Raw genomic sequence first — 25,789 nt, 5'->3', positions numbered from 1 at the left:
TCTCATCAAAAACTAATTACAACATAGCCAACTGCAGCTGAAGAAATTAGTCAGGCATAGTAATTAGGAAATATGTAAAGAGTCTGATGACTTAAAAATAATTGAAACCGTATCTCCTTGTTTCAATTTTTACTGTTGGTTTGACCAACATGCAGATATGTACAACACATTCAGCTATATGTAAGATGTCCATACACAGTCTCACAATTTCCCTCTTTCTGTGTAACTGAACTTGGGTAAACATGTTTGACTTATACAGAGGAGCTCTGCTGGTAGAACGAGAAGAAGGGCTGTGAAATAGTCAAGGGAAAACACATTTTTATCGCAAATTATTTAACAAGGTCAACCTCCTCTGTAAATGCAGGGAAAAAAGGTCCCACAGCAGCCTCTGAGTACAGCAGGGGATGATACCAATTCATTAGCAGGTTTATCTCCTAATTGCAGCCTTGGACATTAGTCTGCATACAGCTGAGTAGGCAAGAGCTGCTGCATGTTGCCATATCCTCAGGATCAAGCTCACTGTTTTCTATTGAGTTTTAGGACAGCGTGGCTTAATGCAATCCCACCACTCCAGCTTCAGCCAAAAGCAAAGGTACTCAATTTTCTTAAAGGATTTTTCTGACTCCTCATAGCTCAAATCCAAAGAGAAGCCAGCCTCTGCATTTTATGGGATTTGTTCTTCTGCTCCTGCTTCATCAAAGAAGTGTAAGGACCAACAACTCATCCTGTCAGCTCCATCTTTGGAAATGATTTTGCATTAATTTAGTGTAAAGGTGACATGGGTGAAGAAGAGGCTTTGAGTCCCTCCTTCCAGAGGGCTCATGGAAAAAAAAAATTGGTAGCAATGCAACCTTGGCACCTTCCCAGCTATAACACTTAAAGCGTTGTCCACGACTGTGTCCCAGACATAGTTTGTCATTCACAATGGCTCTGTACAAAACATAAATAAAACAGTAGTCACCAGCACTCCCAGCACTCATCTGTTATGAGGCTTTTCTCCTTCCCTCCCAGCAAAACAAAGAGTGAAACAGCAAAACTGCAATTCAAGTGATAATGTTCACTAGTAAGAAATGTGTTTGAAGCCAGCAGTGTGAAGGAGTTCCTCGAGAAATTAACTCAATTCAAGAATGCTGACAATAATAAAATGAGGAACATATTGATTGAGATGAATATAATGGAACAGTCATGTTGCTGAACATCAGCATTGTTTTTTGTCCTCCAAGTGCAAACTAAGGGTACCTAAGAAAAAAAGTAGTAAGAGTAGTGCTTAACTATGCTTGTTGTATGATTGATTCCCATCATAATAATATTAATGTTACATTATGAGGTTCAAAAGTATGATCAATATCTTGCTGGGTTAGTAAATACTAAGACACTGCACAGATCTTGCTTTTGCTGCAAAAGAAGAAATAATTTTTGAAAGGGGAATCAGAAAACTTTGGAGGAAAAACTCCCAGTGTAAAATAAAACATGCATTCTGATGGAAGGCACTTACATTAATGAAGGCTGCTTCTCAAGTTCAAAAGTATTAAGTTTCAGGCTAGTGTCTAACTGTTAACACTGCATTATACTATAAAGTTTTTTTATTATTATTACTCCTATGACTACTACAATCTGAATAGACTGTAAAATAAGATCCTTTGGGCTCCTTAGATTTAGATATTTATATCTGCCCTCATACTCATGTTCTTCTATGAGATTATTGTTTCACCTGTAAATTCAATTGTAAGCAATGATAAGGTTATAGTGAGGCATAAAGTGCCTTAAAATAATACCTTCAAAGGGTTGAAAGCACATTTTTGGAAAAAACAACATTAAACCTATTTTCTGGATTTAGGACAGAATGAGTGTCAAGTACCTTGCACTTAACTGGTCAGAGATTCAAAATATTTCAGTAATGAAATAAAACCAGCTCTTCCATCAAGAGCTAACAGGTTTACATCAGATGTAGCTGTGTGAGACATCGAGTGCAAATATGACAGTATCTAACTGGATTTCCTCTTACTCTAACTTAAAATGGGAATATAACTAGAAAACAATCATGTCACTCATTATTTCAGTTAAACTGTGAGCCTTAAAATTTGTCAATATATGCTAGAAAGAACAATGGTTTATTTTACCTGGAGAAAAACATTATTTTTTGATCCATTCCAATATAAAATTCTGCAGATTCAAAGTTAGTGCACTGAGACTCTTCTGTGATATATTTTCTATATCCTGTAATTTAGGTACATTTCAGGATGAAGAACACTGTTCATTACTAACTGGTTCAAACATCTTTGCATCTCTTCACCACAACTGATAAGATGCAAGTGGATCATATTACAGGGTCAGGACATGAATGCATAAGCTTTCTAATAACATATTGTACTTCTTTTTCTCTGTATCAAAGGTCTTAGCTTGACCATTATTAACTTTTATCTTATTTGAACTCAGAGCATTTTTATTTTCCCCCCAAAACTGACTTTTCTACCTCCGGCAGACATTCTTGCACTTTCCTCCTTTGGCCTTTTACGTTATTTTAGTTTAGTTCAAGGACTTTCCCAACCTGCTTTTCCCAATCTGCTCTCAGTGGAATCAGTGAGATTTATTACTGGCTTGTATTAAGGTTGGTCATAAAGAAACAACTGTCTTTGCTGCCCTAATCTGTCACTCTTCAGAAAAATCCTGCTTTGTGTTATTGCCATTTCTAACTTGTTTTCTGTACTGAATAAGTAAATGCATGTCTCCATCTCCTGTAAAATGTCATTGCTAAGCAAACCTTTCATCCTTTGCAAAAGTTGCTTATCTATAAAGTCTTTTATTTGACTCTGTAACTTTATTGTTTATCTCTGTGGAACATATTTGGATAATCTGGTATACCAAATGTTAGAGAAAATAAAAGTATATTGGATTCTGTGGCACCTGGAGGACATGTGGCTGTCACTCAGGTGTCAACCTAGAATCTGAGCAGCGTTTTCCATTAGAAATTCAGATTGTTATTCTCAACATTTTGATTTTAAAAGACGCAAATAGTATCAAACTGATGCATTTACTGGGATTCTAAAATGTTATTCTCCCTTCATGCTTTAAGCCAAGTTTAGTTATACTCAAAAATAATCATTTCTAATCACTTTCCAAAGTTTGGAAAGTTTTGTCCAATAAATCTGTGGCATACAATGTGCTGTCAGTCTGAAGTCCCACCCACTGCTGTAGTTTTCCACTCTTAGTACTCAGGGGAAAGGTAAGATTCTGCCAAGACCATAAAAAATACACAGTGGCAGATCTGATACATGAGCCTGAAAAGTATAGAAATGTAACAGACATTTGAAAAACATTAGTCTAATTTCTGAAATGCAGCTTTTCTTATGTAGATGGTATGGTTAAAAAAACAAAAACCAAAACAACAACTTGAGCTGCAAACCAGCAAGAAAGGCTGGTAAATTTCTAGGGCTTCTAAGTGCTTTAATTTTAGTCACTGGTACAAAAGGACAGAGCCAGGAGAACATAGAAGAGGGGACAAAGAGGGCTGGAACAGCATCAGGAAGCATGGAAGGGTAAATGGATGCCTGCAGCAGCTTATGAGAAATATAGGGGCTGGGTGAGTGCACTTGGAGAAACAAAAAGCCTGAGCAGATGTGAGGCTGCAGGAGGATGTCAGAGGTTTCTAGAAATGTCAGTAGTGTGGATAAAGTCAATGCAAGTTTAAAAGGACCATAAGGAAACTGGAGTTCTTGCAAGCCCCTGAAGTTGGCCTTTTGGTTCACAGCCACCAATTAATTTGCAATTGCAAATCCAAACCCTTTTTTCCCCTTTCCAAGCACACACACTGCTCCAGTCTATGGTTTTTGAACCAGACCATTTAGTATCACAGAAATTCATCAATCATGAGTGCAAAGCAGTGAGCAATCCAGTATTGACACAGAAGGCATCTCTGCCCCAGACTCCCACAGAAAGATCCTCAGTTCACTGATGTAAATACCTCCTGCTGTTTGCTCTCACATACAGAAGATAAGCTGGACTTTTCCAGCAAGTCACCAATCTGAAACATTCTCATCCACCCATAAAATAAGGCAGTGTCACACTGCTTCAGTCAGTGAGGGCTGATTTCCTCAGCATGCTGTAAATCCTAACAAACAGAGCAGAAATGCAGCACCTGGCAGGATGCACGGCAGAGCCAGGCTGAACAGCAAGTACCTGAACAGCCTTCAGTCTCATCAGGTGCTTTGCAGTCTCAAAGCAGTCGTCCAATTTGTGCTGAAAACCAAAGCAGCTAAAAGTAGACTACCAAATGTGAGTTACAATAACCTTGTTACAAAACACACTGAATTCTTTTCTTCCAACACAGCTTAAGACTGCTGACTCCATTTGAAATCCATGACTAGTAGACCCCAGTTAGAAATATGTCACCAAGTCCAGGTGTAGCTTGGCACGAGATGAAAAGTCTGATCTAGCCACTGTCTGCAAAGAAACCATAAAACCTGAACCCCATCTAAATCTATCCATGTTCAAAGTATAATAATGAAATACAGATTAAAACTAATTTTAACAGGGCAACGTTTGAGACAGAAACCAGCCTTATCAGTAAAAAATTTTCCTCTTCTACAGGTGCACATTAACATCCAGAGTCAGCAGTGATTACCAGGGAACTACTTGTGCCATCAGGTGGTTGGATCCCCTCTCTTCCACCCACAATTCATCATTCCAGCAAGGAATTCTGTTCCATTGAAATCTCTTTGGAGAGATGGTAACACAGAAATCATGCACAGGAGTTCAGTGTGCCTTGCCTCTTTTTAAAGTCCTAAACCCCCAAATAATATAGCCAAAACTGTGCCACAGTTCTCTGTGTATTTAAGTTAATTAACACAAATTCATCTCAAGGGTAAATTTGTTTCACCCTTAAGCAATTAGATAATGCAAAGAGGCCTGCAGCTACCTATCCGCATAGCACTGCAAACACTGTGAACACCACTGAAATAAAATTCATTGACCTGAATTTATCTCTGGTGTAATTTCATTGACTTTAGTGGGCTTTTGCCAGTGATAAATGTGTCCATGGAATTCTGGGACATGAAATGATTAGGGAATCAGGGCTTGTGGAAATGTCTGTGAGCAAGTTTGAATGTAGGCAAGCCTGTGGATCAAGATACTCTTCTCATCACAAATCTACAAAGGTTTGGCAAAAGCTGTTTTTAGAAACATTTGTAGAGCTATAGACAGATTGTTGTGTCCATGATAAATTATGATCTGTGAAAGATGCAAGATTTGAAATATCAATAGCTCTGAGTTTCCAGTGTTGGCTTTCAGGACTTCTCTGGCAAGAGCTGATTTTTTAGACTTGAAGTTTCCATGTGTGCATGTGAGTGTCTAGATGTGCATACAAGAATCAATTCCTCAGCATTTTTCTTATTTCTAATGAAAAGCAGTATTTTTTAAAAGTCACCAACTGAAATACTGAAAGCATTCAGAGAAACCAAAATTCTCTGTTCCAAATTCCAAAAATTGAATGCCAAATTGTAAAAAAAAAAAAAAAAAAAAAAAAAAAAAAAAAAAAAGAGGAAGCTCAGGTGCATGGAGTCTGATATCTCTGAATATTCTAAGTTCCAGAGGACACATTGTTTCAGACACTGTTCAACTGTCTCTCACAAGCAACTTCAGAAATCTTGATGCAAGCTCCTGAATTTTTGAGCTAACCTGAAGTTACTGCACATGCTTTGCTCCCTAAGCTTGAAGAATAGTGTAGGGAGACAGCACATGCACATCACAGAATATATAAGGCAATAAGTAGGAGAGGAAAAAATGTATGATCAAAGTCTCAGCTAGTGCAAGTCAATCTGGAGTTTTTCAAGTTAATGACTACAGAGTAATTACCTTTTCAGATCCATACCACACTGTGTTTTTGCAATCAATCCCACAAAGAGATGTGACAACCACTACCCAGCAATAACTCTTTCATAGAGTTACACATTAATTTTTACAATTACACACAGACAGTTATCCCAGCACCAGAGACTGATGAGAAGAACACTTTCCTCTTTCTGTTTCAGTGTGGAAGGACAACAAAAAGTAGTTAAAGTATATATTAATGGTTATTCAAATAATATACTTGATTCCAACTACTGCAGAATATTTTCCTTCCTGGTTTTGTAATGAATCCAACCATGAAAAACAAATTTATGATAAGGTTTTATCATTATCAACACAACTAATTTGATGTGGACAAACCTCCAGTTTAATTGCTTGATTTAAATTTGGCTGGTGAAATGCGTAGTGAAACATTACTCCTTTAGTTATGTTAATTTATAACTGAAAAGCTAAATTTACAAAGGCAATAAAATTAATTATTTACTTGTCCATTAAGATGCACATTTATTACCAAGCTAATTGGCTCAATAAGTCTGTCAAAAAATTAAAAATAAGTTTATGAACTGACTTACACAGGAATTATACTGCTGTATCTTTCAGGAGGTTGTGTGTGCTTAATGGATTACTCTGATACACATTTCTTTCATTTATAGTCTGCTACATACAGTATTTTCAAAATAATTTATTCATCTTGATAAAGATGCCACTTACAACCCAGAGCAAGCTCCCTTACTGGTCTGTACCTCAAATACTTCAGGAAGCATGATGGACTTTCATTGCTCTGTAATAATTTATGAAGACTGCATCTCACCTGGTCACATTTGAACATTCACTGAATGCAGGATTACACTGGGTTAAATCAACTGGAAAGGGAAACAGGAGCTCAAAATAATCCAGCTCACAGCCAGAATAGAAAGGCTGTTAAGGAACAGCACTTAGTAGTGACAAAGTCTCCATCATCACCAGTATTTTAGCTTAATTTCCATATGTAAGATATGGAAATATTTTCAAAATTTATTTACACATGCATCCTCAAAATAATATAATTAAGCTACCAATGCTTACAGAACATTTTGAGTGTCACGTTAATGTATGATGAAAGGCTAATTTTGCTTGCTGTCTAGATGGAAATTTAATTCCATTTGGCAATGTCTTTTAACTCCAGCACAAAGCAGACAGATACCTTCTCTTCCTCCTTATGTGCCTTAAGTATGTGACTTACCCAGAGGGTGACTTCATTACTAAAAAGCTGCAGCATTATGGCCATCAACAGGAGGAAGAACAAACTGCTGAGATCTTCAATTTTGCTCATGCTTCTGTGAAAGTCTCTTTTATTGAGGCCTACTAATAGCTGGTGTGCAAAGAGTACAAGATAAACTCAACAAAAGAGCCAACCCCAAGACAGTGCTAACAGACTGCAACCAGTACACTGAATATTTATTTATGGAGGTGTTCTCAAAGAGGATCATTAGGTCTAAATTCCAGCCTACACTTCCAACTGTGGTGCAATTGTATTGCAAAGGCATGACAGAGGTGTTCAGGAATGAGAGGCAATAGGTGAATAGATTCATCTTCTCACCTTATGTAAGAATCACAGTTTTAAAATTCACTGCCCTTAATCTTGACTGCAACTCCTCTGCTGGTGTCTGCAGTCGAGCAGCAAAGCCAGAGAGATGGAACATGCACACCTCTGTCTCAGAGAAAAATCATCTGGCTTAGACTATCAACATTTCACACTGCCTGAGAGGCTGGATGTAGGACATAAAGTTGATTTTTTGATGATAAAACTGATAAAGGAAAAAAAACAACCCACACATAAACTTGTAATTGAAAATTTGAGTAATTTGAGTTTTCTTTGTCCATGCATTGGCTCCCATAACAATAAAACAGACTTGAGCCAGGACCACAAGTTCATCCAATATTTGCCTTTCCTAAAATTATGCAGGATATTGATCCTTACACCAAGAGAGCAGACACAATCCTACCTCTCAGTGCCACTAATACAAAATAAACACAGCTCAGTAAAACATCAATGTATGGGAATGAGACACAGAAGTGGCAAGAGCCAGAATCCAACCTGTGATGTTGAAGACATTTCGGATTTTTCAAGTGAGTGTGTCAAATCAGGTTGAAACTCAACCTATTCCAAAATACATCCAAAATGACACAGGAGGTCCATGGCAGGTTGCTGCAGGCAGACCCATGCCTACAAGCCAGATGCAATGGGGTGAAGGCTCTTACCCACCCAGCCCTCCCTTGTTCTCCATGTGATTTCCACAAGGCCATTTGCACAGAATTTCTGTTCATCCTCTTGCAAGAGAACATACTTTGCATCTTTGCACCTCATCAGGAAGCTGCTGTTATCACTGCAAGACTCCCCATCAATCTTTTCATTTAAATCAACATTGCAGAGTTTGTCCTAGTGCCACTTCGTCCTCCTGGCTACATCAAATTTACACACATTTAATGGTCATGGAAGCAAACATATGTCTTCTTTTGTGTTATTATGTGTCTAGGAGCTTCTTGCAACCCACTTCTCCATGGACTTTCAACTGGTATCTTGAATAAATTGGAAATCGATCCACATGGCGACAGTCACTGAGATAAAATGATGCCACTTTTAAAGCTTTCTCTCAGAAATATTTGACTAGTCTGAATTACATCTGCAGCTTCTTCCTCCCAAGAAAACACAGTTCAATAAGATAATAGCAAGGAATTGCTAAATAGGGCATCAAAGGATATTTTTCTACCTGTAAAAATGTGTTACTTAAAAACCTAAAATATAAGTAGACCAATAGCCAAAGCCTTAGAAATATTAATTATTCAGAAAGCTGTTATGAGTTAAAGTCAATAAAAAACCCTCATCTGCATAATGCTTCATTGAAATTTTATAACTTTTTGAAAACTTTCCTAGAACTTTATTAACTGTAACATATGTTTCTTTAAAAAAAAAAATTATTACAAATTAAAAACCAAACCCTTAAAAAAATAAACAAATTATTATAGAAGAAATTCATTTTAATATTAATTCCAGAAGGCTTGCACTGTTTTGGTTTCAGCCCAGTGTTTGCTGAACATGGGCTCTCACTCACTATTATTAAGGTATTAATGGTTTGGCAATAGCCAGAGCCAACACATCAGACTGCAAGATCCAGATTAGGTCTGGCATGAAGCAGCAAACTTCACAGATAAAGAGTTAGCATGAGGCAGACCCAGTAAATGAGGATAATGCTGCATGACAGACAACGAGCATGTGGTATTTTTAGCAACAATCAATCAAAATGCCTTGGACATCAATTTCAAGCCATTTAATCCTCTTAATTATATGCTATAGCATTTGTTTATGATTAGGGTTTCACTTTGTTTTCTGTAGAAGATTCCCTTCAGACTCTCACGTTTAATGTGCTTTGTAAATAGTTCTGTGAATACACTGAGCATTAGGTTAGAGTTTGGCTATCACAGTCCTAAATTATTCCAGCTGGGTCATTATTAATTCTCCTAATTTTTCTATCATTCACTATCATTACAACAATGTAGCACCCTATGGATACATTTATTACTGAGCATAAATCCAATGCTCAAATAAGATGCAGCAATCTTTATTCCCAATGAATGTTTAAAAAGAATTATCTTAAAGGCAAATTTTTAAAGGATTAATGCTGGATTCACATCCTCTGCCCATATATTACATTTTTGTATGATGGGAGATAAGTTTTCTGTATATGATAACACTGCTGCAGTAGAGACTATTGCCCAAGGCAAAAGCCTTTCAGAGGAAAGAGACCAGGGAAAGTGGACCAGGGTGGAGAGAGAACAAAGAAGAATATACTGCTGTACACAGCAGTCTCCAGTAAGAGAAAGCATTTGCAAAAATAGACATTTAAAAAAATCTTCATGCATATTCCCATCCCCCTTCAGAGAATTAATGCTACTGCATATACCTTTTTCTAACACAAGGATATGCTTGACTGGGTCTTGATTCAGAAAAGCAATTCATTGAGGGGAGAGATTTAGCACCTGCTTAAAACCTGCCAGAGAAAAAGTTAAGCAGATGCTTCAGCATCTTCCTAAATCAGGACCATAACTGTATTTTATGAGTGCACAAAAACCCTTCACATGATGCAGTTGTGCATGCAGATTTTGAAATTTTGGTTCCATTATCAAAGCAACTATCTACCTGCATGGACACCTTTGAGCCTGGGAACACAAAGTCTTAACTCTGCTTTAAGCAGCTACTCCAAAAGAAGTGTCCCTTCCAGCTTTCCCAGGTTACCTCCCTTCTTCAGTAAAGTTGAAGCATTTTCTGAATACAGTGAATCACAGACTGACACCAGTAGTACTGCTGCTGGTTTTGTTGTTTCCTTCTAGGGTTGCCTACATCTCTCATGAACACCATGTCAGAGGAACATGTTGGGGGTCCACAGTGACGTGCCCTGAGCCCTCCTGAAGCCATGGTCCCTATCCAGGAATTCCTTATTCCTGGATACATGCAATTCCTGGATGAATACATGCAATTGGTTTTTCTTTCTTAATCACTGGACCTCATCCACATGGGGAAATGTACTTTCTGGTCTGTTCACTAAGGAACTAACAAATATTCCTAGGGCAGATCCTTCTCACATCCCATGGCCAAAATGTCCAAGGACATTTGAGTTAAAAATTAATAAACTGCTCTGAGATTTGTTAAAAACAGCTATGTAGCCATTAGCAGTTACTGGACAGTGAATTCCTTGTTACCTGAGACTGTGCACCTTTGCTAAAACTTCTATGATTGACTAATGAAAAAGCTTGAAAGCTGCAAGTTTGACCTCAGTTGTCTCTCAGATACATGACCATGGTGCATCAAACTCCTGCCTAAAAACCAAGGGCTTCTAATTTCCTCTCTTTTGGATAGTCACCCAATCAGAAAAGGAAATTAGATCAGTCTGGGCTTAACAAAGCATGTTATTTGCTGCTTGCAGGTATGTGCAACTTCAATAATTTCCACTGTATCTTTTTGGTTATTTACCAACCTCTGCTTCCTTTGCAACATCCTCTGTGATGACAGGTGCTGTGTTGGCCTTCCTCTGGGCTTCTGACAATTGTCCTATCTTACAAAAGCTTCTGAGAGTCATTGTAAATAATTCAGTGGGTACACATTTCAGAGGGCCATGCTGACCCAAATATATCACACTTTTCTAAATTCTCCTTATCTTGTTCTTGTCTTTGTTTGCAACCCTTTGTTACAGGAATACTGTTACAGCTCTGACACAATTATTAACCTTTCTGTGAAGAGCAGAGCAAAATAATGGCATTTAGTATTTCTGTCTTCTTTGTCTAGACCATTTACTTGGTTCCCATTCTTCCTGGTGGGACTTTTGCCTTCCTCTTACTTCCAATACATCTCTAAGTCATTTCAGAACCCTTTACAGCTATAACAGACTCTGCTTCTTGGTCCTGATGTTGCAAAACCAATATTCTTAGCCATCTACCTTTTGCTTTCCAGGTTTATACTGTTTCATATTAGTGAAAAGCTGCTGGTGTAGACATAGGAGTTCCTTATGATATTTATTAAGAGTGCTACAATGTTCAGATACACTAATTACAGGAGGGGTTTGACTACAAACTTAGGTTACAGAGGAGCTCTGGAAGCCCCAGTATGCCTCTCCTGTGCACTGATCCATCACAGATGGCACACCCTGCTATGCCACCATCTGACTTCCCACGAAGTGATGCACAGCAGGATTAAATACCACAGCGGGAATGGCTGAAAAAAAATTTCCCTCAATTTTCCACTCCTTATCCCACCTCTCCATAGGCAGCAATTAGAAGGGACACATCCAACATCCATATTTCTTGGCAATTACTGTGTGAACAATCAGAGGATAGGATAGAGGTCTCCTAGACACACAACCCCCACAGCCTCTACACACAGCCTACCCCCACACATTGCTGAATTCTGAACTCTTCAGCTTCACCAGCCTTATAGCTAACTCTTGGCTGAACCTCAAGAATCAATGGTAGAAGCTAGCCAGCTTCTAAGCTTAGTTAAATGCATTTTCTCAAATCATCACTTCAATCTCCCACCAAAATAGTCTAAAAATGACTGGTTTCTCTTGGACTGTAGTCACCTAGCAGAGCCAGGAACTAGCAATTTATTTCATGTTTAGCTGAACTGATTGAAATGCTGTAAGTTGCACTGATTAGCAAAGCTTTGGCTTTAAATATTCAATATAATTCTGGGGGAACATAGAGATAATTTAATAAAAAATTTGAGAAGCAGAATCTATGCAGACATGAAAAAGTATATACATGCATTAGTGCAGTTTGACTGAGAAACTGAGTGTGCCCCATTTTTTTTTTTTTTTTTAATTCTCCAAGAAAGGTGTTAAAGAAACAGGTTATAAACTGGCAGGACAAAGTATCTTCTAGATCATCCTTGGATTTCAATGACCAGTCTACCCCTGTCCTACTTTGAGGTAAGCCAAACACATTGTGGAGAAAACAGTATTCAGCAGGCATTGAGAATCTTGAACTCATCACTAAAGGGATACAGAAGACAGAAGCTAAGAGATGGGACTCATTTGGTTGTGCTTTCCAAGAGGCTGGCCCTGTTCTGGCAGTGGAAAACAGGGGCACACAGAGGAAAGAACTAATGACAGCTCTCATTTCTTTGCTATTCCACTTCTTTAAAACCATATAATCTTTGTGCAGTAGAGCCCCAAATACCTCAGCTTTACAGCACTGCTTTAGTTAACAAGTTTGCACAATGCATCCTCAAAGTGTGGGGTTTCCCCTCCTCCCAACATTTTGCATCCCAGCTTACGTTCCAAAGAAGCTCAAAAGCTCACTTGCCTTTTTCAGCTCATTATCTTCCACCCAAACCCAGCCTGCTCACTTCAAAAAGAAGCTACCTGACCTACCCTGTACTCCTGGTCCCCAATGTATCTGTGTCCTAAGCATTGATTTATAGATTGCTGATCAACAGAAGTTGTTTGCCTCACAGAGAGCTGGTGTGAGACTTGTAAAAAGTGTCACACCACCAATTTCAATCCAAATGCCACCTGCCTTCCACCTACCCTGTCTTCAGTTTCTCTTTTGAATATTCTGATAGTATCACTTCTTTTTTCAATACCTTTTGGATTTTGTACATCTTGGTCACAACCCCTTCTATCTAATGAATATGAACATAGTTTTCTTAACATCTCCTCCTCTGAGAGCCTTTACCATCTTTGTTAAGACTGCATCCATAATTAGCATGTGTAAAAAGATCAAAAGGAATGAATGAGAAAGTGCCTACTTAATAGAAATTGTTACGTGAAAAACCAACATCTCCCCCCCAGGATGCACCCTTCCCATTCCAATCTGAGTGCTGGAGGAAAAGTCAGCTGCTGATTTCTGTACATCATATGGTTTGGGCAGGACAGCCTTTGAAGCTGGAGGATGCAGCACTCCTCCCTAGGTGCATACTGCAAAATTCATCTTTCTGGTATTTGTGCTCTCTCATTACAGCTACACATACAGACACATTTATTTATATTCACCACAGATAACTGAAAAGTCACACCTGCTCATGTCATATATCAGATGAGCAGCCCTCCACCTGCCCATTCACAGGTGCACATACAAATTCAAATATATATAAACAGATGACAGGCTGTATATACAGATGTGCTTGCACATCTGTAGGGACGTGTTTAGTAGAAAACATCAACCATAACCACTTTTAATACAAGAATTACATATGAAGGTAGCACACTTACCAACCTCCAGAGCTTGCTGTGGCCAGCATTCTTTAGTTGTATAGATCCCTGAATACTCCACTGACTGCAGTGAAGAAGTCTCCAAGGGATCAACACAAAGTCAAAAAAAATGCCCAGGGCATGGAAGATAAACACCTTGAAGGGGATAACACTGTGTCCTTACAGATTATGCTATATGATATTTAGAATTTTGAAACTGCCACAGCAGATGAGACAAGTGCTCTGTTTAGACCAGAATCCTGAATCTGACAGTAGCAAAAACAGATGCTTCAGGGAAGGGATTGAAAAATCCATGCAAACACTCATAGGACATCTAAACCACGTGTGGTATTTTCCTCCTCACACTGACTCACCAGAGAGTTGGAAGATAACCTGGAAAGGAAGAATTTTTCTACCTTGCTCATGCATCTCCCTTTCAGTCCTTACCATTGTATGCTGAATGGTCTCACTGCTGTGAAGTGAGGTCCACAATCCTTTAGACTTCAGCTCTTGAGTTTTTGTCCCTGGTGGCACCTTGATGCAGTTTGTTGCCCAATCTCAGCAATTCCACACACCTCCCAAACCCACAAAATGTGAAATCTCAAATTCACGATCAACGTGCTGCTCTTGTAAGAGTTTGCCTGCAAAATTTGCTCACACATTAGTGAATCACTTCCAACCTGTTTTGCATAGCAAATTTAAGGTATTTTATTATGGAAATGTATGCCAAAATATCTTCCCACAGAGCTTCACACTGTCATGGTATGACACAGTTACATAGGCTCACGACTGTGGTACATTTCACAGAACATAAGGCTGCGACCTGTGTGTAATGGGTAGCTAACTACCTGTGCAAGTATAAAAGGTGAAGAAGCATTTGTTTGTCCTTGGCATGCTTTATAGCTACACATCTGCTACTCAGCAGGTATAGCCAGTAGTAACAACCTGCTGAAGGAAATGGTAACTAAAACTGTAGCCCATGCCAAAGTTATGACTCTTTCTTTGCCATTACTACACACCAGGAGATGGTTACTATGAAACATTATCTGCATTTTTGCCATGCCTACATATATGCTACAGGGGCAAATCAGCAGCTGAAAATAGCTCTGTACTCTTCCAAGAAATGTTACTGCCTTGAAAAAATCTTAAGTTGGTAGCTCTTAATAAGGATCTTGTTTAACCAGGCAATTCCTAAGCTGCTGAACTTCACTGTTACTAAGGGTGGGCTGCTGCTCAATACTGCTGGCCTTGGCTAAGAACAGTCAGCTCCAGCTTTGAGGAGTGAGGACACTCAGCCTCTTGGCTGGGTTAGTGCTGTAGGATGCAATGAACATTTACAACACTATTTAGTGCTGTATCACAGAACCCATCAGCACAAACAAGGCCAAACTTGCAGCTCCCTTCCTCACAAGCAGACCTCCAGCCTCTAAGCAGCACCTGGTACATGAGGAGTAAATAAACTGGAAACCCCAGTTACCAAGCTACTCCTCAGGCTGTTTTCTGCAGTGGTCTCACGAAGCAAGCTTGGAGAGAAAGACAAGAAGCCCCAGGAAATTGAGGCTTTTGAGGCAAGCATGTCATAACTTCCCTCTTCCAAAGAAACAAGCCTGAAGCCCCAGCTTGTGCTGCTTTCCTCACAGCTCTCCTGCTCAGTGCCACGGAGCCAAAGCTCAGCAGCCCTGGTACAGTGATCGAAGATTTCCAGGATGTCTCTGGTTGGACACGGACTCCCAGGGTTTCTGAGATCTGCTCGAGCTGTCCATCAGCTGCATGGCAGGAGCCTGGAGCACCAGGGCAGGGGAAACACTGATCAACCATGAATGTCCAAGTTTGGGTTTAGCTACACTTCCAAGCCCTAACAAAATGTTTCAATTACATGTGTTTTATGGTTCTTCTGGTTTATTTATCTTTTTTACCAGATTTTTCACTCCTCTAAGAAGAGGAACAGCTTTCTCTTCCATTCCCTCCAATTAACTACAGATTTTTACTTTAAATCATCTCCCCATGGACAACTAAGTAGCTGATACATAACTACTTCTCATTACAATACTCTGGATGAGATTTTTGTATTGTTAGGAGCTTCAAGTCATAAAGAAGTGTTTGTATGCTAGTGTAAGACTTGTGCTGGTAATTCTACTCTACTCCTGTTGATGCAAGCTACAACAGCTCATATGTACTCCCCATCTACTCTTTAGGTATCACCAGTGATAAAGCTCAGACTAGAGATGACTGGTACTAAGATAAAACACATCCTCTGTTTTTTTTTGGCCTGTGAACTAAGCAAATAATTTCATGAGCTCCATTAGCTCTTGAAACACAAATAATGGGGGGAAAAAATGTTCAGAGTTCCTGGCTGAACCAAAGTAATAACATTCAGTAATGATCAACACATGCTCTGATTTTTGCCTTTAGGATTTAACAGGTTAAGGGAAGTCTACATACAGGTGTAAACAAGTAATGACATAACCACAGTGAGCTGCGAGTATTATTGTCTAGTTAATAGAAGCAAATAGTGAAATACAGGCTTGTGAATGCAAAGGCATCAAAAAAAGCTAAGAGCTTCTTTTAGACCTGACTGCTTGATTAAAAAAAAAATAAAAAAAAGAGTTATTTACCTTTTGCTGGACAAGGTACTGGCATGACAGCCCTGAAGAGTGATCTATTTATTCAAAGTAATGCTGGCAGCAATGGTACACATTTCTTCCACTGTGCCCAACCCTGTATCTATTTTCAGTTCCAGCAGTAAGCTAAAGGTTAAAGCTATTTTTTTAAACCCACACCCACATGTCACTTAAATTGACCCAAATTATTGTCTGAGTTGTAACCTCTCTGTATTAAGGTCCCTTCAGGGGCTGCTGCTTTATTTTAGGTTCAGAAAATTCTTCCCTTTTAAGATAAAAGCAGAGTAAAGAGCACCCTCAACCAGAAATGGAGAAGGAAAGTAGGCAGGATGAGATCACACTCAATGCCTCCTGGTGTTGTGGATACCACAGAAAACTTCACTTCTATTAGACAAATATCTAGAAAATATCTATCCTGTCAAATCACATACTGGTGATAAAAGATCTAATTGTCATTCCCATTTTAGGGATTTCTTTAAAAAATAAAAAATAAAAAAATTACTACGTCCTATCTGCATTTGTGTTGCAGCTGGAATGAAAAGCACAAAATCACCCCAAAATGGAAAAGGGGTCTCACACCCCAAAATGGAAGAGTGGTGGTCTCACACAATCAGTGCACTATGGAAATAATCCTCTGCAAACAGAGGAGGACTGAGGAGGAACAGGAGTCTCCTGCAGTCATGCACCAGTTACCATGAGCAAAGTGCCATCCCAGGAGTGAAATTACTCTCTAGGCTGATAAAAGGCAAAGGGAAAGCAGCATCTGGCCTACAGTATTTAGCCTTTTTCTATACAGTTTAATGCTGTGTGAAGCATGGTAAAAGCAAAGCAGAAGACAGCTGGCAATGAAATGCAGGGGGGACACCATATGATGGAAAGAGACTGATTACAAAATCTCTGTCCTGCCTGTCACAGCAACTGCACAGGGGAGCTCATAGAGTCAGGGAAAATCAGCCAGAGACAAGACTTAAAATACATCTCCAGATGCAAACTTCTTATACCTTTGAATACCAGCTCCAGCCCCCAAAAATGTGGTTTAGCAAGGCTGAGATATCCCAGTGCTGAGGGCTTATTCAGCTTTGACTTCTGATGCATAGTCAGATATATAGAAATATTCAGAGGAGAATTTCAGCACCAAGAGACCACAGACACCCAGTTCTATGAATGAGAATTATAATCCCCAGACACCAGGATTCACTTACACCAACAGAAATCACAAGAATGGGGAAAAAACCCAGTAACCCAAGAGGTTTTGAGTTTGAATTTGATATTCTTCAGACACAGAAGAGGGGAGGAAGGACTTTGTCTTTCAACCTATATAGTTGTAGCTCATTACTCACTGATACTGTTAATTGCTATTCAAGTGCCCGGAGGCAAAGACACAGTACACTTTTTACAAGCTGAAAAATATCATTACATACATCAGTATTATACAGAGGAAGGTAAACCCCATCAATACTGTGAAAGCAAATCTGCAGAGAACCAAGGGAGGTGGCTCCATGCTGACTGATAGAGCAGCACTGGTACCTGCTAAACCTGATTTAAAACCTTTATGTTACCCTTCAGGAACTGCTGTGACTAGAGGAACACTGAGTCTCCTAATAGCAGCATCTCACTGAGATCACTGCAGTGACATCAAGTGCCACAGGTCAACGAGCTTCTAAATCTGCACTTTCCCAGTGCAGATTTTTTTTTCAGTGCATCAGCACCACTGAAATTATAAGGCCACTGCCTTCTGCTGGGAAGGAACAGAGCTGTTGTATCTTCAGCTGTACTGCCAGCAGGTTTCTGCACTACCATGAGGGGAAGGATAAAACAACCTGAAAGAGCAAGCTGAACTCTACAGTAAATATGGTCATGCTCCTGCTAAATGTATGACTTTTGGTAAGTTTGAAGCAAAAACGACAAAACTGTTTTATCAGCTTTATGCTGAGTAAGAAAGGGGTAAAGAATTAGATTTTTACAATTTGGTATGAGTCAAGCCCAGCTCTGCAGAATCAACATTATCCAGGCTGTGCATGGTGGCAGAGCTGGACATAGAGTTTTTGAGACAACAGTAGATAGATATTTGAAGTTATTACTCAAACAACTTAAATAATGAGTTGTAAAATTCTTCATAATATGCTGTATAGCTGATTAATAACAAGTCAGATCTCATATGCTGTTCAACTTTTTGTTGAAATCTCACAGGTTTCACCAAGACACAGAAGCACCTAATGCCAGAGGCTTCATTTTGGACCATGGCTGAATTCCAACAAGGAATGTTTCCCACAAGAGTAAAGTTTTCATGAATTGCAGGTGAAATTGACTGATCTTGGGTAAAGTTTCAAATTTAATGAGAACATGCAAAGAAGAGAGCCTAATAAAAACTTTCAGCCAGGAGTTTTATATATATATATATATATATATATATATATATATATATATATATATATATATATATATGTTTCTTAATTATGCTACAGCATTATAAAATCAATGCAGCTCAAACTAAAACCAGTTAAACCAGTACTGCTATTTTAGAAGAATAAACAATAATATGGATGAATTGTTAAAACCAGTAATGCAATGTACTAGTAAATACAAAATAAGTCGGCAAAGTACAGACTTTCATTTTGAAGAAGAAAAATTGTCACAGGAATTCTCAAATAGTAAAACACAAGTGATAAGCACTAACTCTCAAAAAAACTAAAATGCATTTAAAAAAAAAAAAAAAAAAGGAGCAATAATCTTTGATAGGGAAAATGACTGAATTAACATATCAAAGGAATGAGACAGAAGAGTGATCCAGAGGCTAATAAAAAAAGAAAAGTTTAAAGGACACCTTGGGATAAGTTTTCTTTGAAGTATTGTACGTCCTAAAATAATAGGAGGGTTATCTAAACATGCCATCATACATCTCAATTATTGTACTGCACTTTAATTTACAGAAATTTCATTACATATCTGGAGAGTAAGTGCTCCTGCAAAACAGGCATAATTAGGCAGCTCTCGTTACGTGTGCAATTAGTGTCAGGGACATAGAAACTAAATCTGTAACTCAGGCCTTGGCCACACATGATCCTTCAAAGCAGAGCGACTGGTGACTAAATTCTTTACAGCTGATGTTTTTTATTAAGCGACAAATAACATCATTGTCCTTATCTCATCTCTTTTACCCTTCTTTTCTATTTCCATAGAATGTGTCTGTAACATCAAACGTAGCTGCTTCAAGATCACCCACAACTATTACCTCACATACAAGTGGCAATATTTCATTTTCTATACATTCTGGAATAGAAAGCCCTGCCAGGCCATCAAAACAGCATAAACAAGCCTAGAATTTGAAGACAAGTAATTAACCACCACTTTGCAATAATTTCTGTAGTATGCTGCAGGTGTATTTCCTTTATGGGGATGTTGCATTTGTGTACCACAGAGGTGAACCTGAATTCTTCAGTGATTTACACTAAAAGAAATGTTTAAGGAATAATTCAATTATTGGGAAGACTAGAAGTGGCACCAGCTGAAGAGATGCCCAGTTTCTACAGAGCAAGAGACTGTCTGTGGCTGCCCAAGAACACAGGGCTGCCCATGCACTGCAAAGCAAAACTACTAAAACTACTACTTCATTCCTTCTTTGACTGTACTGGAAATGTAGTGAATTTACAGTTTCCAAGAAAATACATACAGTGTGTTGCCTAGGGAATGTTCAGGCAAGGTCTTTGAGAAGAATAATCCTGCTTCCTTTCCTAAAACCATCCATGTATTATCACAATATACTATGACTTTAGCACATGCTTTTTATTTTATTTTTTTATTTTCAAGATTTGAAATGATTTTCTTCCTCTCTTTTTTTTTTTTTTCCCCAAATTAAAGGGAGTTAATTTTGCTTCAATCCACTCTCCTTTCCCAGACCAGCTCTGTGACCACCTTGTAGGTGCAGTGGTACATCCCAGGAGGCTTTGTTTTCCACAGCTGTATCCAAAAATAATAATTCCCAATGAGTAGCAACAGATACTATTTTCTGAACTTCGTCCTACAATGTATATGACAAAAGCTACAGCTATCTCCAGATGACTGATCTATATCCAGTAATCAAATACATGGCAGACATATGATCTTTAGATGAAATTCAGTCTGAAAGTTTAAATGGAAAAGGAAATCAGATAATTAAAACCCTGCCCTTAGCAACACATTTTTTAAAGTGACAATTATAAAAACCTCAGGCAGACACATGAAGTGCAGCTGAAAGAGATTCATTGAAAACCAAATTAATATTTTAATTCTGTCAACATGGAAAAAAGGTTCCAAATGACATGAAGTTCAGAATGAGCACCAAGGACAGTGATTTATTGCCTTTTCTCAGTAATTTAAATTACTTGTTCTCTGTTCACTAAATTTCTCCCATAGAGTTTCAGTCTGTTTCTCACAAAAAACCAGGAGCTTGCACCTTCAGTACTCTCTGCAGCACTTCAGAAAAAAGAACATTCCATTGAGAAAAAGGCAGTAGTTTTCCAATAGCTGTGTCAGGAATCAATTAGGCAAAATGACCATAGGTGGGATTAATGAAGTTTTCCATATCTCTGTAGCTCTGCTCTTGCTCTCTGAGCAGCATGAGTGGGCTTATTTGCCATAGTTTGCAGGAATAACTTTCTAAAACACTGCAACTAAAGGTATTTCTGTATTTGTAGCACAGAAAAATGCTTCCAAAGACAGTTCAGTTGGTCAGGGCAATATTTTAGCTACACATACTTCTTCCAGCTTTTACCTTACAAGGTGCTTGCCTTAAGCATATCTTCACATAAATCAGGAAAAAAAGAAAAAAAAGCAAATGAATCACAAGGATTTGCCTTGATCGCTTCAGGGTCTACAGCAACCACTAAACAGGAGATTGCCAAGACTGAAGTCTTAATGAAATGAAGATTAATTGTTAAATTAAATTAAATTTATAATGATTGAGTGGTGTATCATGTTCATGTAAATTGCTCAAAAGCATGGTTACGAGCCATGGACAGATCCATATTTGATAATATGATTTTAATATTCAGTTGACACTTAGCATATAACTGCTTTTATTAAATGCATAAGATTATAACCATGGCACTGTCAAGCCTATTCCCATCAGAGAAATACATTTTACAGATGCTATTCCTTCCATCAAACTTCTACTCTTTTATAATTACACCAGCAGATAAAGTACCCTGAATACCAGTATTTCACAGCAAGGGGATAGGAGAGAATCATGCATTTAAAATAATACAGCTAAGAGTTGCAGCTTAGCCATTTAGGGGTAATCACAGGAATGCAAAACTGCAGCAAGGTGAGTGTGGCCCCTGCATAGCAGCAGGGGCTGCTCTTTATTCTGAGATGCAATGTATATAGAAAACTACTTAATAATTCAGTATTTTCCCTTAGCCAACTTACAGCATCCATTTTCCAGAAACCATAGGCATTGTGGCATTCATTTTGATATGCTTACTCATGCACAACTGGATTAGAGAAATAGGGGAACAAGGCCACCCAGCCTACACTTCCTAAAGCAGGTTTTAATTTTATCTGTCATTGGCTCAAAAGTTACACTCAACTGATCCTAAAATTTTAAGAATTCCCCCATTAAAGGCTAGATCTGAGCTCCTGGTAACTGTATTGCCTCACTGAAGGTAACGAGTCCATATGGATTTCTACTTCCTAGCAACTTCAGCAAGAAGTCAGATGCATGTATTCATATGGTCAGAGTCTCAGAAGAGCAGTGCTGGAGCTGTTAGCTCTGCTCAAGCTGTGTGAGAAAAATCAACTGCATGTATGAGCTCCTCTCCCTCAGAGAGAGGTGATTTGCTGAATGTGCAAAAAGTTTGATGGCTCAAATCAACTAAAAACAAGCTAATAACAGGTCAAAAAGTGGGATCTTTGAATAACAGCAAAACAAAAAATTTAGGCCTTTACTGAAGTTTTCCTGCATCCCATCCTTAAGCCCCTCAATGACCTTTTGTCTCTTCCTTACCAATATTCAGTCCTGTCTACATTCAGATACTCCTTTTTATTTTACTCATTGAAATATTTTTGACCGAGTTGAGTTGTTTGGATATTCATGTAAATTGTTCACATGTTCCAGGTTCTAAGAAATACTCCAGCAGTATCATGGGACTTTCTACCCTAACTATAACCCATACCATTGCAACCAGCCCATGAGAGCTGCAAATCCCTTGTGCTGGGGTGTCCTGCTGGCTCTGACACTCAGCATTGCAGCTCAGATACCCAGATACCACTGGGCTTTGGTCTACCAACCAGCTTAAGCTCACACTTCATTTTCAGGGATGGGAATTGTTTCTATTTGTGATGGGAATTGTTTCTATTTGTGATTTTCAGTATTAACAGTTGTTAAGGCCAATTTAAAAAAAAATCCCAAACAAAAACCAACAAACATACAAAAAACCTCCACAACAAATTAAAATAAAAATCATCTTGGTTTAAAGTAAGAGAAACATCCTGGCAAGTGGATTCTGCATGTGGGCTATGCTTTGCTGTGTCTCTCTTGTGCAGTGCTCTGTGTTTTCCTGGCAGTCATCCCTACCACCTGTATTTCACAGCACCAGCAGGAAAAGCTGTTGGTATTCAAATCATACCTCAGTTAAGACTACCACCATATGCTGACAAAATATCTTGTATTAGATGCTAGGACAGCTGTTTTACTACCACCTTGTATGACATAAGGTGAGAGCACAAGGAAATTATAAGGAGGAGGAGAATTGCAAAAGCCAAACAACTCAGACCTAGCATCAATCATTTGTATTACTTTGCTTGAGCACAGGGAAATGTTGTGGAGAAAGCTGGATAACTGCTCTCAAAAAGCACCTCTGATGCACAGATTTACTTTTACAGCCTTTAAGGAAAAAATATTTGTAATTTAGGTCATTAACAATGGTTACTCAGAACTGCCAGGGGAAATGTGAAGCACCTAACCATGTCATAAGAATAACACAGTAATCTCAAAATATTACAGCAATGTGTCACTTGCACTTTTGTTCTAAATAAAGAGAGGCAAATAAAAATTAAATATCACCTTAAAATAAAATGCTATTTCATTCTAGATTTCTGAAGGGCACCCATTTTAGAGCATAGTGCATCTAGATACCTCATTACTTAAAAATAAAAGACCTTTATTAATTTACCTGCGAAAGAATACCAGTTTACTTAGTGAAATTTGATCTCACTTTACAGCTTTTCTAACTTTATTAAAAACCTCTCTAGTGAAGCATTAATTACTAAACAGTGTCCTTCTGCAAAATGGACAATAACATCAATCACTGATGCATTAGAAAGAAAAAGGGAAGACAGGAGAAGTGTCCCTAGCAAAACACCTCTGAGTTTAAACTCTTCTCATGTAGTGAGACCTGCTGGCTGCTCTGCCATTGCTGCCTGGTATGAATACAGTGCCCTGCAAATAAAATCACTGCTGAACTCGTAGGTGAAAACTATGATATGTACAATTATTACTGAAAGAAAATCTACTATTCTCAGAGCTGTTTAAGAGGACTATTCAAATACAAATATTTACACAGCATTGAACATGTTTATCTCTTATTGCGTGGAATACATTATATTGTAAAACAGAACTATTCTACTACTTGCAAGAATTTTCAATAATATCTATTACAAAAATACTACTTCCATTGGGAACATAAAGACTAAAAGACGTTGGCTGTTTATATGGTATTTAAGCAACACTGTAGAGCTCTAAAGCAGTTCCTTAAACCTTTGGAGCTACTTGGCCTACAAAAACTATATTTATATTAAAAATATACTTATGCTCACACATATTTTCATAACCCTAAGTTAAGCAGCTTTGAATTACCTTGTATTTACCCACAGGAAGATATTGTGGATTAACTGGGATACAGAAGCTTGCAACCCCAGACCCCACACTTACATGCTTACTCCACAGTAGCTTAGCCTTTAGACGTGAATCAATAGGGTAGAGATTTCATCCCTAAAGAACAGGAAAAAGCCTTCCTAGATTCAAGCACAATATTTTCATGGCATAGATAGTAATTTTTCACACACCTCACCATCCACTAGGAAAGAAATATCCTAATGTGGCACATGCAACCATACTTGAGAAAGCTGGCTTCAGATCAGGCAAGTACCAGTAACTTCACATGAGACTTAGTTAAAAAATAAACTTTTTTTTTTATATAGACTGAAAAATATTACAGGGAAATGCTGGAATTTTTATCCCACTTTGCTTTTCCTTTCCCCAATGACTTTTAAATAAAACAGTACTAAAAACACAATCAGCGTTTTTCCTTTATCATAACTCACTTTTTTCTCCAGTCAACCCAATTTCTAAAATCCATTTGCAAAACAGCTTAAAAATATTATGGAGAAAAACGATGGCTAGAAATATTGAGGGTGAGGGGAAAAGGTCTCATTTCAAATATAACTAACAAAAAATAATTTACTAGGCTTACATTAAGCAAACAAACAGGCTCAAAATGCCCAGTTGAATACATCCATCGAGTGACAGTATGGGACCAGATACCCCATTGTGAAGCACAATTAAGACTGGTTATATTTACCACCTTCATTTACTTTAAAAAGATGAAAAAAAAATAATAATAATTTAAAAATTCACAATCCAGGGGGTAATCTCACAGGAGTGAGCAGCAGCTGTCACCTACCAGACCACTGCTGCAAGTATTTGCAGGGGAAAGCAGCCACGTGAAATGGCTCTGTCCCAAGTCACCCCACTGCCCTGGGAGGCTGTGGAGAGGAATTCAAACATGAATGAAGTGTTTTCCTTGCACTGCCCAGTGTAAGTCCTCACCATGCCTGGCTGGTGTTACAAAATTGTCTGCTACAGCAAAACACTTGCCAGAAATTATTAACACTCAGATTTCTCAGAGAAAGCCAGGCTGCTCTGCACTGAGGAGATGGCTGGTGGGGGAATCAGCAGTCAGCATCCTTCAGGGCTTTATTTTACCCAGAGACAAAGAGGGTAGAACTGAAGAAGTATTTTTCTTCTGCTTCACTTGCCTGATGCAGGAACAATTTTGGCAGGGGAGATGGGCAGCTATTTGGACCTCACTGTGTGGGTACAACTTCCTCCATGCAAATTTCAGCATAAAAAAGACATCCACCCCCTGCTCCCAGGCATGTTACCACCTCACTATCTGAAGAGTCTTATTTGGTCCCATTACTGTAGTATTCATAAATACCTTATAATCTTAACAGATTTGTTCTTACAAATTGCTGGGGGGAAAAGAAACACAGTTATGTCATTATTGCAGAAAGTTTTCATGTGCCACATTTTCTCAGGCATTTGCCCCAAGTCACCCACTAACACCGAGCAGAGCCAGGGGAAGAAACAAGAACTGGTCCCCACCCATGCCCTCCCCCCATCCACTCTCCTCCACAAGAATAACACACCCTTTCCCTTAATTACTCCTGCAGCATTTCAGCATCTTGGGTATTATCTAAAATACCAGACAATATTATTTATCCACATCTCATTAAACATTTTGCAGTTTAATTGCAGTGAACTTCTGAAAATGTCAGATCAGAACAGCCAGAACCCAGCTCTGCAGACTCAAGTCAAGATTGCTCTTGGCCCTATACTGATAA

At 38.5% G+C, this 25,789-nt stretch overlaps 1 protein-coding gene across 7 annotated transcripts in view; it reads right to left on the bottom strand.

Moving 5' to 3' along the window:
- SGCD (sarcoglycan delta) overlaps positions 1 to 25,789 on the bottom strand; it is a 306,709-nt gene that overhangs the window by 193,199 nt on the left and 87,721 nt on the right. The window contains exon 1 of one of the 7 annotated variants that reach the window (XM_071759134.1): positions 16,181 to 16,314. The exons of 5 other annotated variants lie outside the window; for them this stretch is intronic. The gene's annotated coding sequence lies outside the window, so the exon portion shown is untranslated. Of the gene's footprint in view, positions 1 to 15,042; positions 15,183 to 16,180; positions 16,315 to 25,789 lie in introns of those variants that run through there. One more of the 7 variants, XM_071759136.1, reaches the window with a different exon arrangement.

This window comes from Heliangelus exortis, chromosome 15, assembly GCF_036169615.1.
Source record: "Heliangelus exortis chromosome 15, bHelExo1.hap1, whole genome shotgun sequence".
NCBI classification, from domain to species: Eukaryota; Metazoa; Chordata; class Aves; order Apodiformes; family Trochilidae; genus Heliangelus; species Heliangelus exortis.
This window is presented reverse-complemented; position numbering and strand designations above follow the sequence as displayed.